This window comes from Tursiops truncatus, chromosome 12, assembly GCF_011762595.2.
Source record: "Tursiops truncatus isolate mTurTru1 chromosome 12, mTurTru1.mat.Y, whole genome shotgun sequence".
Classification (NCBI taxonomy): Eukaryota; Metazoa; Chordata; class Mammalia; order Artiodactyla; family Delphinidae; genus Tursiops; species Tursiops truncatus.
The window spans coordinates 41,208,818-41,224,455 of record NC_047045.1 but is presented as its reverse complement, the minus strand read 5'-3'; the positions used below and the strand labels follow the sequence as shown (position 1 = coordinate 41,224,455).

The window sequence follows — 15,638 nt, the reverse complement described above, 5'->3', positions numbered from 1 at the left end:
ATACTTACTGTATTAGGAAATAGACTATCTGAAAGGAAAAACTCTGTTTATCTCTCTATTCACAACTCCCCTTACACCCAACACTTCCCAAATTACTTCTGACACCAGAGATGTGCAGGTTTTTTCCCCATACTGGCCAATTCTCCGACACCAGCTGGGCATCCTACAATTTAACTCAGTTTCGACCCCACAGGTTAAAGGCTCAGTCCCACAAGACTGCCCCTCACTTCAGATGCCAGTGGCAAGTGTTGGGTCCCCCAGGTTGCCCACAACCTCTGACTCAGCTACAAATTGAAGGTCCCCACAACCCCTTCCTCAGGTTCAGTCATTTACTAGAATGGCTCATAGAACTCAGGAAAACAGTTTACTTACTAGATTACTGGTTTATTACAAAGGATATATTAAAGGATACAAATGAACAGTCAGATGAAGAATATATAGGGCTAGGTCTGTGTCCAGAAGGGTCCCAAGCACAAGAGCTTCTGTCCCTGTGGAGTTTTGGGGTGTACCACCATCCCAGCAAGTGGATGTGTTCTTGTTCACCAGCCCAGAAGCTCTCTGAATTCTGTACTTTAGGGATTTTTATGGAGGCTTCATTATGTAGGTGTGATTGATTAAATCCTTGACCATTGGTGAATAATTAAATCCCCAGGGCCCCATTTGGGGTTGGGGTGGCGGTGGGCATGCTCAAAGTTCTGATTACTTGGTTTGTTCCCCAGGCAACCAGTCCCCATCAAGTGGTTCTCTAAGGACTTTCCAAAAGTCACTTCATTAACATAAACTCAGGTGTGGTTGAAAGGGGCTTGTTATGAATAACAAAAGAGCTTCTTTTATTTTTATCCTTCTGAAGCTATTCCAGGAATAAAAACCAAATATTATAAGAAAAGATGCTCATATGCTCTAATCACTTAGGAAATTACAAGGATTTTAGGAGTTGTGAGCGAGGAACCCCTGAGGAAGACCCCACGATATGTTTTCTTATTATATCACAGTATCACATTCTCTGTTATCATAGTACTTAAGATCAGCCAAGAAAAACATGTAATAGCTTAAACTTTATCGAAAGAAGGTTCCTGGGCTTCCCTGGTGGCGCAGTGGTTGAGAGTCCGCCTGCCGATGCAGGGGCCGCGGGTTCATGCCCCAGTCCGGGAGGATCCCACATGCCGGGGAGCGGCTGCGCCCGTGAGCCATGGCCGCTGAGCCTGCGCGTCCGGAGCCTGTGCTCCGCAACGGGAGAGGCCACAGCAGTTTGGCTGAACTTTCAGGAGTATGGTGAAAAACTAGTATATATTTAAATTTTAAGTGTTGATTTTGATATCTTGACTTGTGGATTTCTTTTTTGAGTGTTTGTTTTCTCATTGATACTTATGATTTGAGATGATTTCATGAAGACTGAAATCTGAAAGTGTACCTAAAGGAGCAGGTTGATGATCTAGTTCTATCTGATTTGATAGTGCTAGACTAGAGAATGACAAAATATTTATATTTTTCTCCTTCCCTTCTAGAAGGAGATCGTTGCTTTCTGGTGAACTTTTTTTTTTTTTTGCGGTATGCGGGCCTCTCACTGTTGTGGCCTTTCCCGTTGTGGAGCACAGGCTCCGGACGCGCAGGCTCAGCGGCCATGGCTCACGGGCCGAGCCGCTCCGTGGCATGTGGGGTCTTCCCGGACTGGGGCATGAACCCGTGTCCCCTGCATCGGCAGGCGGACTCTCAACCACCGCGCCACCAGGGAAGCCCTGTAGCTGTTTTTTTATAAACTACAATCTATAAGGTTTTTGTGCATAATATTTAGTTGTTACATGTCTTGAGTAGACTATCCCCCAACCCTACCTTTTTTATGAGTCTTTTCTTCTTTTTTTTTTTTTTAGAAGTCAGACCAATTTTCTTTTAGTGTCTCACATCTAGATTTACCTATTATCAAGGACCTTTAAATGTTTCTCCTGCAGCCTGTTGAAGGTAGTGGCATTCAGCAGAGAAGGGCTTCCCAATCCCTGTGGCACGGCTACTGTGAATAGGTTATGGGTCCTATTACTAATCCTCTAAGTTCTTCAGCCACTGGTGGAGTTTGGGGCAGTGGCAGCCCATGAGCACTGTCAGTTGACTCTGGTAAGCAATATAAATGTTAACATTAAGTAGGTGCCATGATGTGAAAGAGCCTAGGCTACCATCTTCAGCTCTTCTGTGCTCTCTTTTTGATCACGTTTACTTCTGTGACTTTAACAGTTGCCTGTGTAGTGATGTTTTCTTTTCTAAATTGCACTTTATTTCCTTTTGTTCATCTTCTCCTGGCTATCCAGTAGTCACTTCAAAATCTACACATCCAAAATGAATTTATTCTTTACTTGCTAGCTGGCTCATTGTCAGTATTATTCTTTTCTTGGGCAGGGGTAGTAGAAGGTGTGGTGTAAATAGCCTTGCTTTCACTCACTGGAAACCTCAGTCATCTTCAGCTGTTTCTCTGGCTGTCTGCTTAGCACTCTCTTATTTACATGTACACATATGTGCATACACATTTATTCATCAAATACTTCTTTAATGCCCACAGTGTTTCTATATATATATTTGACCACAGTAGATAAGTCTATATCTGGATGGCCTCTTGAATGCATTCCCTCCATTCTTACCTTATTTACTCTAATTTTGACCTTCAGCAGTCCTTCCCAGAACTTTTACAATGGTCTGCCTACCTCTGGCTTTAAACCTTCTGATTCATCCTGCATACTATCTGCTAATTGAGAATACTTGTTTGATCATATATTTCTCTTGCTTGAAAACCTGTGATGGCTTCCCATTATACAGGAAAAATGCCAGCTTTTTTAGCATACCATACAAGACTATGGTAATTCCATCTTCTTTACTCTTTTTATGTATTACTTCATCTCTGTGTTCTAGCTATACTTGTCTTCTGCTAATTTCTTGAATGTAGCATGGATTTTTTTTTTTTTTTTTTTTTTTTTTTTGTGGTACGCGGGCCTCTCACTGCTGTGGCCTCTCCCGCTGCGGAGCAACAGGCTCCAGACGCGCAGGCTCAGCGGCCGTGGCTCACGGGCGCAGCCGCTTCGCGGCATGTGGGATCTTCCCGGACCGGGGCACGAACCCATGTCCCCTACATCGGCAGGCGGACTCTCAACCACTGCGCCACCAGGGAAGCCCTAAACTTAACACTTTTGATACCTGAATTCTTAAAGCATTACTGCAGATATGTTTGTTTTAATTAAAATCACTTCTGAGCAATAAGAATTTGCCATAATAGGAGTCTCTGGAATTTTATTATTTTAGAGCTTTTAAAACAGTAAATGTTTATCTGAATTAGAATTCTGAATAAAAGAAATATTATAAAATGAAGATTGTTTTTTAGAGAAAGAGATATATTAATAAATTAGTTTTTAAGAAAAGAGACTAAATAAAAAGCAGTCTTTCTAAAGAATGAAGGCAAAAAGATAAACTGTCAGATTTCCATGTTGCAGGGAAATACTGAGCTTGAATAAGAGAGACTATTACTGTACTTTGGTGATACTTAGAGAACGAGTAGATGAAATATATGGTACATGAAAGCATAAAGAAGGTGCTAGTGTTATTTGACATTATTTGTTAATAAGGGGAATACAAAATAATAACAGTATCCTCTGGTACAAGATTTTCAATATTTCAGAATTATTTTTAAAGGACTATTGTCATTTAAATGAAAAAATCCTGCTAATTAAAAATGCTATGGTATTGAATTGTTATGGCAAATGATAGGATGTCTGGGTTTTGTTTCAAAATAATCAAGAAAAGTGGAGGCAGTAGAAATAAGATTGGCCACGTATTGATAATTGTTGAAGCTGTGTGAGAGTTACATAGAGTATCACTGTCATTTATTTTGATTTTTTGTTTGTTCATTTTTGGAAAATTTCATGATAAATTAAAAAACATTATGGTATTGTATAATAAAGGAAAGAGTCCCCAAATAAGGAATCATTGCTGCTAGGCTGAGTGAATATAGAGTTCATGATATTGAATAATTCAGAATTACCAATGTAAAACTAAATGATATTTTTGGTTTTTGTTTTTCAAAAATTTTATTGCATATTTTACTCTTTTTTTCCTTTTTTTAGAAATTTGAATTTTTGAATTTATTTTTTTATGCAGCAGGTTCTTATTATCCATTTTATACATATTAGTGTATATATGTCAATCCCAATCTCCCGATTCATCACACCCCCCGCCACTTTCCCCCCTTGGTGTCTATGCGTTTGTTCTTTACATTTATGTCTCAATTTCTGCCCTGCAGGCTGGTTCATCTGTACCATTTTTCTAGGTTCCACATATATGCGTTAATATACAATATTTGTTTTTCTCTTTCTGACTTACTTCACTCTGTATTACAGTCTCTAGATTCATCCATGTCTCTACAAATGACCCAATTTCATTCCTTTTTATAGCTGAGTAATATTCCATTGTATATATGTACCACAACTTCTTTATCCATTCGTCTATCGATGGGCATTTAGGTTGCTTCCATGACCTGGCTATTGTAAACAGTGCAGCAATGAACATTGGGGTGCATGTGTCTTTTTGAATTATGGTTTTCTCTGGGTATATGCCCAGTAGTGGGATTGCTGGATCATATGGTAATTCTATTTTCAGTTTTTTAAGTAACCTCCATACGGCTCTCCATAGTGGTTGTATCAATTTGCATTCCCACCAACAGTGCAAGAGGGTTCCCTTTTCTCCACACCCTCTCCAGCATTTGTTGTTTGTAGGTTTTCTGGTGGTGCACATTGTAACTGGTGTGAGGTGATACCTCATTGTAGTTTTAATTTGCATTTCTCTAATAATTAATGATGTTGAGCAGCCTTTCATGTGCTTCTTGGCCATCTGTATGTCTTCTTTGGAGAAATGTCTATTTAGGTCTTCTGCCCATTTTTGGATTGGGTTGTTTGTTTTTCTAATATTGAGCTTCATGAGCTGTTTATATATTTTAGAGATTAATCCTTTGTCTGTTGATTCGTTTGCAAATATTTTCTCCCATCTGAGTGTTGTCTTTTCATCTTGTTTATGGTTTCCTTTGCTGTGCAAAAGCTTTTAAGTTTCATTAGGTCCCATTTGTTTATTTTTGTTTTAATTTCCATTACTGTAGGAGGTGGCTCAAAAAAAATCTTGCTGTGATTTCTGTCAAAGAGTGTTCTTCCTGTGGTTTCCTCTAAGAGCTTTATTGTGTCCGGTCTTACATTTAGGTCTCGAATCCATTTTGAGTTTATTTTTGTGTATAGTGTTAGGGAGTGTTCTAATTTCATTCTTTTACATGTAGCTGTCCAGTTTTCCCAGCACCACTTAATGAAGAGGCTGTCCTTTCTCCATTGTATATCCTTGCCTCCTTTGTCATAGATTAGTTGACCATAGGTGTGTGGGTTTATCTCTGGGCTTTCTATCCTGTTCCATTGATCTATGTTTCTGATTTTGTGCCAGTACCATATTGTCTTGATTACTGTAGCTTTGTAGTATAGTCTGAAGTCAGGGAGTCTGATTCCTCCAGCTCCGTTTTTTACCCTCAAGACATCTTTGGCTATTTGGGGTCTTTTGTGTCTCCATACAAAGTTTAAGATTTTTGTTCTAGTTCTGTAAGAAATGCCATTGGTAGTTTGATAGGGATTGCATTGCATCTGTAGATTGCTTTGGGTAGTATAGTCATTTTCACAATATTGATTCTTCCAATCCAAGAACATTGTATATCTCTCCATCTGTTGGTATCATCTTTAATTTCTTTCATCAGTGTCTTATAATAAGTTTTCTGCATACAGGTCTTTTGTCTCCCTAGGTAGGTTTATTCCTAGGTATTTTATTCTTTTTGTTGCAGTGGTAAATGGGAGTGTTTCCTTAATTTCTCTTTCAGATTTTTCATCACTAGTGTTTAGGAATGCAAGAGATATCTGTGCATTAATTTTGTATCCTGCAACTTTACCAAATTCATTGATTAGCTCTAGTAGTTTTCTGGTGGCATCTTTAGGATTCTCTATGTATAGTATCATGTCATCTGCAAACAGTGACAGTGTTACATCTTCTTTTCCAAATTATATTCCTTTTATTTCTTTTTCTTCTCTGATTGCCGTGGCTAGGCCTTCCAAAACTATGTTGAACAGTAGTGGTGAGAGTGGACATCCTTGTCTTGTTCTTGATCTTAGAGGAAATGCTTTCAGTTTCACCAATGAGAATGATGTTTGCTGTGGGTTTGTCGTATATGGCCTTTATTATGTTGGGGTAGGTTCCCTCTACGCCCACTTTCTGGAGTTCTTTTGTCATAAATGGGTGTCGAATTTTGTCAGAAGCTTTTTCTGCATCTATTGAGATGATCATATGGTTTTTATTCTTCAATTTGTTAATATGGTGTCTCACGTTGATTGACTTGCGTATATTGAAGAATCCTTGCATCCCTGGGATAAATCCCACTTGATCATGGTGTATGATCCTTTTAATGTGTTGTTGGATTCTGTTTCCTAGCATTTTGTTGAGGATTTTTGCATCTATGTTCATCAGTGATATTGGTCTGTAATTTTCTTTTTTTGTAGTATCTTTGTCTTTTGGTATCAGGGTGATGGTGGCCTCAGAAAACGTGTTTGGGAATATTCCTTTCTCTGCAATTCTTTGGAAGAGTTTGAGGAGGATGGGTGTTAGCTCTTCTCTAAATGTTTGATAGAATTCACCTGTGAAGCCGTCTGGTCCTGGACTTTTGTTTGTTGGAAGATTTTTAATCACAGTTTCAATTTCCTTACTTGTGAGTGGTCTGTTCATATTTTCTATTTCTTCCTGGTTCAGTCCTGGAAAGTTATACCTTTCTAAGAATTTGTCCATTTCTTCCAGGTTGTCCATTTTATTGGCACAGAGTTGCTTGTAGTAGTCTCTTAGGATGCTTTGTAATTCTGGGGTGTCTGTTGTAACTTCTCCTTTTTCATTTCTAATTATATTGATTTGAGTTCTCTCCCTCTTTTTCTTGATGAGTCTGGCTATTGGTTTATCAATTTTGTTTATTTTCCCAAAGAACCAGGTTTTAGTTTTATTGATCTTTGTTATTGTTTTCTTTGTTTCTATTTCATTTATTTTTGCTGTGATCTTTATGATATCTTCTGCTAACTTTGGGTTTTGTTTGTTCTGCTTTCTGTAGTTCCTTTAGGTGTAAGATTAGTTTGTTTATTTGAGATGTTTCTTGTTTCTTGAGGTAGGCTTGTATTGCTATAAACTTCCCTCTTAGAACTGCTTTTGCCACATCCCATAGGTTTTGGATCGTTGTGTTTTCATTGTCATTTGTCTCTAGGTATTTTTTGATTTCCTCTTTGATTTCTTCAGTGATCTCTTGGTTATTTAGTAACATTGTTTAGCTGCCATGTGTTTGTGTTTTTTATGTTTTTTCCCCTGTAATTCATTTCTAATCTCATAGCGTTGTGGTCAGAAAAGATGCTTGATATGATTTGTTTTCTTAAATTTACTGAGGTTTGGTTTGTGACCCAAGATGTGATCTATCCTGGAGAATGTTCTATGCGCACTTGAGAAGAAAGTGTAATCTGCTGTTTTTGGATAATATGTGCTGTAAAGATGAATTAAATCTATCCGGTCTGTTGTGTCATTTAAAACTTCTCTTTCCTTATTTATTTTCATTTTGGATGATCTGTTTATTGGTGTAAGTGAGGTGTTAAAGTCCCCCACTATTATTGTGTTGCTATCGATTTCCTCTTTTATAGCTGTTAGCAGTTGCCTTATGTATTGAGGTGGTCCTATGTTGGGTGCATATATATTTAAAATTGTTATATCTTCTTCTTGGATTGATCCCTTGATCATTATGTAGTGTCCTTCCTTGTCTCTTGTAACATTCTTTATTTTAAAGTCATTTTATCTGATTTGAGTATTCCTACTCCAGCTTTCTTTTGATTTCCATTTGCATGGAATATCTTTTTCCATCCCCTCACTTTCAGTCTGTATGTGTCCCTAGGTCTGAAGTGGGTCTCTTGTAGACAGCATGTATATGGGTCTTGTTTTTGTATCCATTCAGCAAGCCTGTGTCTTTTGGTTGGAGCATTTAATCCATTCACGTTTAAGATAATTATCGATATGTATGTTCCTATGACCATTTTCTTAATTGTTTTGGGTTTGTTTTTGTAGGTCGTTTTCTTCTCTTGTGTTTCCCACTTAGAGAAGTTCCTTTAGTATTTGTTGTATAGCTGATTTGGTGGTGCTGAATTCTCTTAGCTTGTGCTTGTCTGTGAAGCTTTTGATTTCTCCATCGAATCTGAATGAGATCCTTGCTGGGTAGAGTAATCTTGGTTTTAGGTTCTTACCTTTCATCACTTTAAATATGTCATGCCACTCCATTCTGGCTTGTAGAGTTTCTGCTGAGAAATCAGCTGTTAACCTTATGGGAGTTCCCTTGTATGTTATTTTTTGTTTTTGCCTTGCTGCTTTCAATAATTTTTCTTTGTCTTTAATTTTTGCCAATTTGGTTACTATTGTCTTGATATGTTTCTCCTTGGGTTTATCCTGTATGGGACTCTCTGCGCTTCCTGGACTTGGGTGGCTATTTCCTTTCCCATGTTAGGGAAGTTTTCGACTATATTTCTTCAAATATTTTCTTGGGTCCTTCCGCTCTCTCTTCTCCTTCTGGGACCCCTATAATGCGAACGTTTTTGTGTTTAATGTTGTCCCAGAGGTCTCTTAGGCTGTCTTCATTTCTTTTCATTCATTTTTCTTTATTCTGTTCCACAGCAGTGAATTCCACCATTCTGTCTTCCAGGTCACTTAACCGTTCTTCTGCCTCAGTTATTTTGCTATTGATTCTTTCTTGTGTAGTTTTCATTTCAGTTATTGTATCATTCTCTCTGTTTGTTTGTTCTTTAATTCTTCTAGGTCTTTGTTAAACATTTCTTGCATCTTCTCGATCTTTGCCTCCATTCTTTTTCTGAGGTCCTGGATCATCTTCACTATCATTATTCTGAGTTCTTTTTCTGGAAGGTTGCCTATCTCCATTTAGTTGTTTCTCTGGGGTTCTATCTTGTTCTTTCATCTGGTACATAGCCCTCTGCATTTTCATCTTTTCTCTCTTCCTGTGAATGTGGTTTTTGTTCCACAGGCTGCAGGATTGTAGTTCTTCTTGCTTCTGCTGTCTGTTATCTGGGCGGAAAATTTCTTTTCTTTTGGTATGAAGAACATTTGTGGAAGAATTGTGTAAATTTTACAAAGATCTTCTGACCCAGGCTATTTTTATCTTTTTACCTCTATCAGCATACCTGTTATGATTTTAAGAGTACTCTTATTAGAATATCTGATTTCAGTTGCTCTGTTCACTGGAGAAGCTGAAGATATCTGTGCTTCATTTTCAAATATGTGCTTTTTCTGCCCTGAAAAACTGCTAGTATTGGAGGGTCTCCTGCAGAGGCAGGAGGGGGGGTTGGCTGTGGCTTACTGTGAGGACAAGAACACTGGCAGCAGAAGCTCCTGGAAGTACTCCTTGGGGTGAGCCTTCCCAGAGTCCGCCATTAGCCTCACCCCCAAGAATGTTTTTTTCTTATTTTCTATGTGATATGGAAGCCTCTTAATCTGCTAAGGGAAATCATCATATATTAAGCAAAAGTGATATAACATTGATTTATGGCAGCATTTTTCTTGAAGAAAACAATTATTGACAAACCCACAGCTAACATCATACTCAGTGGTGAAAAGCTGAAAGCATTCCCTCTAAGATCAGGAATAAGACAAGGATGCCCACTGTCGCCATGTTTACTCAACATGGGTTTGGAAGTCCTAAGCACAGCAATCTGAAAAGAAAAAGAAATAAAAGAAATCCAAGTTGGAAAGGAAGAAGTAAAACTGTCACTGTTTGCAGATGACATGATACTAGACATAGAAAATCCTAAAGATGCCACCAGAAAACTACTTGAGCTCATCAGTGGATTCAGTCACGTTGCTGGATACAAAATAAATACACAAAAATCTGTTGCATTTCTATATACTAACAACAACATATCAGAAAGAGAAATTAAGGAAACAATCCCATTTACTATCACATCAAAAAGAATAAAATACCTAGGAGTAAACCTACCTAAGGAGGCAAAAGACCTGTACTCTGAAAACTGTAAGACACTGATGAAAGAAATTGAAGATGACACAAACAGATGGAGAGATATACCATGTTCTTAGATTAGAAGAATCAATATTGTGAAAATGACTATACTACCCAAAGTAGTCTACGGATTCAATGCAGTCCCTTTCAAATTACCAGTGACATTTTTCACAGAACTGGAACAAAAATTTTTTAAATTTGTGTGGAAACACAAAAGACCCCGAATAGCAAAAACAATCTTTAGAAGAAAGAACAGAGCTGGAGGAATCACGTTCCCTGACTTCGGACTGTACTACAAAGCTGCAGTAATCAAATCAGGATGGTACTGGCACAAAAGCAGACACATAGCTCAATGGAACGGGATAGAAAGAACAGAAATAAACCCATGCACTTGTGGTCAATTAATCTATGACAAAGGAGGCAAGAACATAGAATGGAGAAAAGACAGTCTCTTCAGTAAGTGGTGCTGGGAAAACTGGACAGCTAGATGTAAAAGAATAAAATTAAAACATTCTCTAATACCATATACCAAAATAAACTCAAAATGGATTATAGACTTCAATGTAAGACTGGACACTATAAAACTCCTAGAGGAAAACAAAGGCAGAACACTCTTTGATGTAAATCACAGCAATATTTTGTTAGATCCATCTCTGAGAGTAATGGAAAACAAACCCAAAAAATAAACAAATGGGACGTAGTTAAACTTAAAAGCATTTGCAAAGCAAAAGAAACCATAAACAAAATGAAAAGACAGCCTTCAGACTGTGAGAAAATATTTGCAAACAGTGATACTGACAAGGGATTAATTTCCAAAATATACAAATAGCTCATGCAACTTAATATAAAAAAATAGAAGCAACTCAATAAAAAAATGGGCAGAAATCCTAAATAGACATTTCTGCAAAGAAGACATACAGATGGCCAACAGGCACATGAAAAGATGCTCAGTATCACTAATTATTAGAGAAATGCAAGTTGAAACTATAATGAGGTATCATCTCACACTGGGCAGAATGGCTGTCATTAAAAAGCCTACAGGAATTCCCTGGCAGTCCAGTGGTTAGGACTCCATGCTTCCACTCACTGCAGGGGCCATGGGTTCGATCCCTGATTGGGGAGCTAAGATCTTACATGCTGTGCAGCATAGCCAAAAAAAAAAAAATGTCTATAAATAACAAATGCTGGAGAGGGTGTGGAGAAAAAGGAAACCTCGTACACTGTTGGTGTGGGAATGTAAATTGGTGCAGCCACTATGGAGAACAGTATGGAGGTTCCTTGAAAAACTAAAAATAGAGTTGGCACATGATCCTGCAGTCCCTCTCTTGGGCATATATCTGGAGAAAACTCTAATTTGAAAAGATATATGTACCCCAATATTCATAGCACTATTTACAGTAGCCAAGACATGGAAGCAACCTAAATGTCCATCAACAGGTGAATGGATAAAGAAGATGTGGTATATATACACAGTGGAATATTACTCAGCCATAAAAAAGAATGAAATAATGCCATTTGCAACAAAATGAATGTACCTAGAGATTATCATACTAAGTGAAGTATGTCAGAGAAAGACAAATACCATACGATTACAAAACAGAGATAGACTCACAGACATAAAGGGGGGACGGATAAGTTAGGGATTTGGGAGTAACAGATACTACTATATATAAAATTGATAAAGAACAAGGACCTACTGTTATAGCACAGGGAACTATATTCAGTATCTTGTAATAACCTATAACGGAAAGGAATCTGAAAAAGATTATATATGTGCATAACTGTATCTCTTTGCTGTACACCTGACACACTGTAAATCAGCTGTACTTCAATTTTAAAAAACTGCAAAAAAAAAAAAAGTTGGCAAGACTCAGGTGTCATATTGTTTGAATAAAGTCTTATTGGTAACACCTGGTTATAAAATCTGTAGATGGTCATACTGTGCCATCTTGAGTACTATATTTCTGATGATTCCATTAATTTGAATTCTAGTCTTAAGGTTTGGAAAAGAAAACTTAAAGGACGAATTCATAGAATTGTTTGTCTTCCTAAGGGATGTGAGAGAGAAGTGTTCAGAAATTGTTCTGTCTTTCTTCTTTTCTTCCCTCTCTCTTGTTCTCCTTTCCTCCTTCCCATGTTGCCTCAACTTCTTTCCTGGGCACCAAAAAAGTTATTTATCTACGTGCTACTTCCTCCAATCCAATATCATGTTTGTAAGCTCAAGTCCTTTAAATCTGAAACTCCTATGGCAGGCTCTCAGTAAACATCTTTTTTTTTTTTAAATCAAGGTGTAATTGACATATAATATTATATTAGTTTCAGGTGTAAAAAATTGTAATGATTCAATATTTGTATGTATTGTGAAATGATCACCACAATAAGCCTGGTAACATCTTCAGGGCATCTTCTTTTTGAACTTCTCAGATATTTTTGGTTAGAGTTTCTTTCTATCTGAAGGAATCATTTACAAGCTGAAGAACCTTCTGAGATGTGGCCTGAGTTTTGTTCTCAATGGTATCATCCTCCCCATCAACCAGGCCAGAACCCCAGACTTATCTTTGATTCAGCCTTCTTGATTTTCCTTATTTGTTCATTTGGTCCTGCCAATTCCTCTTTAAAAATGACTGTCACAAGTATTTCTTCTTTTCTCCAGTCTTATTGTTAGTTACCATTCTGTTATGGAGAATGTTGCATTTGGAAGATTTCATCTGAGCTCTGCTTCTGGCTGATGGCCTAACTTCTTCATCTTCATGAGGAGGTTGTAACAGGATTGTCGTGAGCCCCTCTTGGAAGCTAACATTCTGTTATACTAATCCAGGGTCTTTCCTTCTCACCCTTTCATTGCAGTGACTCCTAATTGTTTTTCACACCTCTAATCTCAGTCCTTCCTAATAAGATTAGTCTTCATATGTAACTTTCATTGCCTTTAGGATAAAATCTTATATTTCCTGGTCTCCATTTATTCATGTCATCATTTCTCTGCTTAATCGTTATCATTGGCACGATTAGGCAAAGTGGAAGCTTCACCCATCTTCACAGCCTTCCTTTCCTTCACCTACAGAATCAAATTGGTTACTAAATTATATCACTTCTGACGCAGGAATGTCTTTTTTTTTTTTTTTTTAGGAATGTCTTTTGAGTCCATATTTGTTCTCCTCTGCCTATTCTAATCTAGTCCTCATCTTCTCTTTGGACGTTTGAGCAACCTCCCAGATGTTTGCTCTACCACCAGTTTGTAGTTACCAGATTTATCTCTCTGAGCAAAGATCTGTTATGTATCTTCTCTGTTCTCAAAACCTTTTGCTCCACACTGTTTATATATGAAGTACAAGTTTCTTTGCAGAACTCATTTGGTCCCTTCCCTTTACTTTTCTTTTCTTTTTTTTTTTTTTTTTTTGCGGTACGCGGGCCTCTCACTGTTGTGGCCTCTCCCGTTGCGGGGCACAGGCTCCGGATGCGCAGGCTCAGTGGCCATGGCTCACGGGCCCAGCCGCTCCGCGGCATGTGGGATCTTCCTGGACCGGGGCAAGAACCCGTGTCCCCTGCATCGGCAGGCGGACTCTCAACCACTGCGCCACCAGGGAAGCCCCTCCCTTTACTTTTCTAACCTAACCTCATCTCTTGCACCTTGTCATCATGCCCCCAGCTTCCAGCCATACTGAATACCAGAGGTTTCCTGTTTATTTCTTTCATGCTCTACTTCTACCTGGAGTTCTCTGACCCTCTCATCCCTTTTCTGCCTGGGAAACTCCTCCCTCAAAGGCATCACTATGTAGTTATCTTCCTTAAAGCTCTGAGAAGAAATACTAATCTCATTCTCTCTGTGCCTGTTATGCATACGTCTTGGATGCAGAGGGGGTCATATCAGAGTTATCTGTTTATATTTCCCACTCAGAACCTCTTTCCAGGTGGATTGTGAACTCTGATATCTAGGGTAGCTAGTCTTTAATTTTGTTCATCCTCAGAGTTTGGCACAGTATTGGAACATAAAATATTGACTCTGTGTTTGTTTGTTGCTTGATGTAAAATAAAACAGTAAGGAGCCTCTGTTTTCCTTAGAAACAAAAAAGGATTTTAACCCTATTAGTTTGAAGACTAAAATTTTTCCCTTGATTTTGCTTGAGCTTGAATTCCTTCATCTTTTCTTAAAAGATTCTTCTAAATTTTTTGTCTGTCATAGGTCCTTGGGACCAAAGATGGCCCAGGGCTGATCTGGACACCTGGTAGTATTATTAATAGGAGCCAAAAAGCCTTGGACCTGTCTAATTATGATTGTAACGAGTGGGGTTTGACCATACCTTAACTACACTTGTGCATACGAGCTGCTGTATGGTGCTTCACCTTGCTAAACGTGACTGGAGGCTGGTCATCAAACTTGGACATTTTTGAAAGGTATAAGACTATTTTTTTCATCAGACCAGTTCCTAATAGTTCATTCAAAAGTTGTTGCTACTGAAACTGCATCTTTAGGCTTGAGAAATTCTTCCCTGAATTACATTTAAATTCTACCACTGAGCCTAGTTTTCTGCCTGAGATAATGCTTTCATTTTAAGGCAGTGATTTCTACAATTTGCACAAATATGTGCTTCTTATTTTTTGTACTATCTATAGAATTGCTTGCATCAAGAGTTTTCCAGAACATAGTGTCTCAGATGGAAAATGTAATAGAATCCCAGTCTCTGCCAAATTAATTTTTCTATTTTGTAGTTATATAATGTTCCCATTGAACACTTGTTTTTCTTTGTGATGAATGCTGAGAGGGAAGCTGGCATGGTTTTGATACATATTACAGATGTATAGGAGAAATGTCTTTAAATTCAAAATATTCTGTATTAAATAAATCCATGTTTATACTATAAATTTATTTTTAATTCACCTGGATTTATTTAGTAAACTCCTTTAATTATTTTCAATGTGCAGTTGCTCTAACGGTAGTATCTAATATGCACTAAAATTTAGAAAGCAGTTTCCCTGAAGGCTTTGGAATTGCTCTGTCTTTATTACAGTAAATAATAAACTTATTTTATTTAGATAAAAGTAATTTAGAAATAAAATAGTTTTAGGGAAGAACTGGGCTGCCTCTAAAAGCCAGGTTATCACAGCCATGGAGGCCAGGTTCACCTCCTTTTCAGCCTTGTCAGGTAAAAGAACAAATTATACCTTTATGATACTTAATATTATGTGTGCCTGAAACATATAAGCCATGGGGTATGAATTTTCACACGAGCTCCCGGAGAAGGGCTCTCACATGGGATGAGAGCAATAAGGCTTCTCTGCCCCGTGTGCCAGTCACTGAAATATTTGTGGGCATTGTGGGAAAGGACAAATCTTTAGTTTTCATAACTAAGGTATTGGCATCTGACCACAGATTCGCATTGAAATAGCACAGTGATGAAAGTGAGTCCATATGCCCGCTGGGATTCTGCCACTTCTTCATATGGTGAACCTCAGAGGTGCCACATCATTGCTTATCATCCAACAGTTAATATACAAGAGAACTGGTAATGATATATGCACTTTATTTCATTCTCAATGCAAAAGCTGCAGATAA

The 15,638-nt window shown here is 37.9% G+C and overlaps 1 protein-coding gene across 7 annotated transcripts in view; it reads left to right on the top strand.

Annotated features, from left to right (window-relative positions):
• Positions 1–15,638, top strand: part of CDK19 (cyclin dependent kinase 19) — a 179,716-nt gene that overhangs the window by 43,669 nt on the left and 120,409 nt on the right. The window contains exon 1 of one of the 7 annotated variants that reach the window (XM_073789507.1): positions 14,458–14,479. The exons of the other annotated variants lie outside the window; for them this stretch is intronic. The gene's annotated coding sequence lies outside the window, so the exon portion shown is untranslated. Of the gene's footprint in view, positions 1–14,457; positions 14,480–15,638 lie in introns of those variants that run through there. 7 annotated transcript variants of the gene reach the window in all.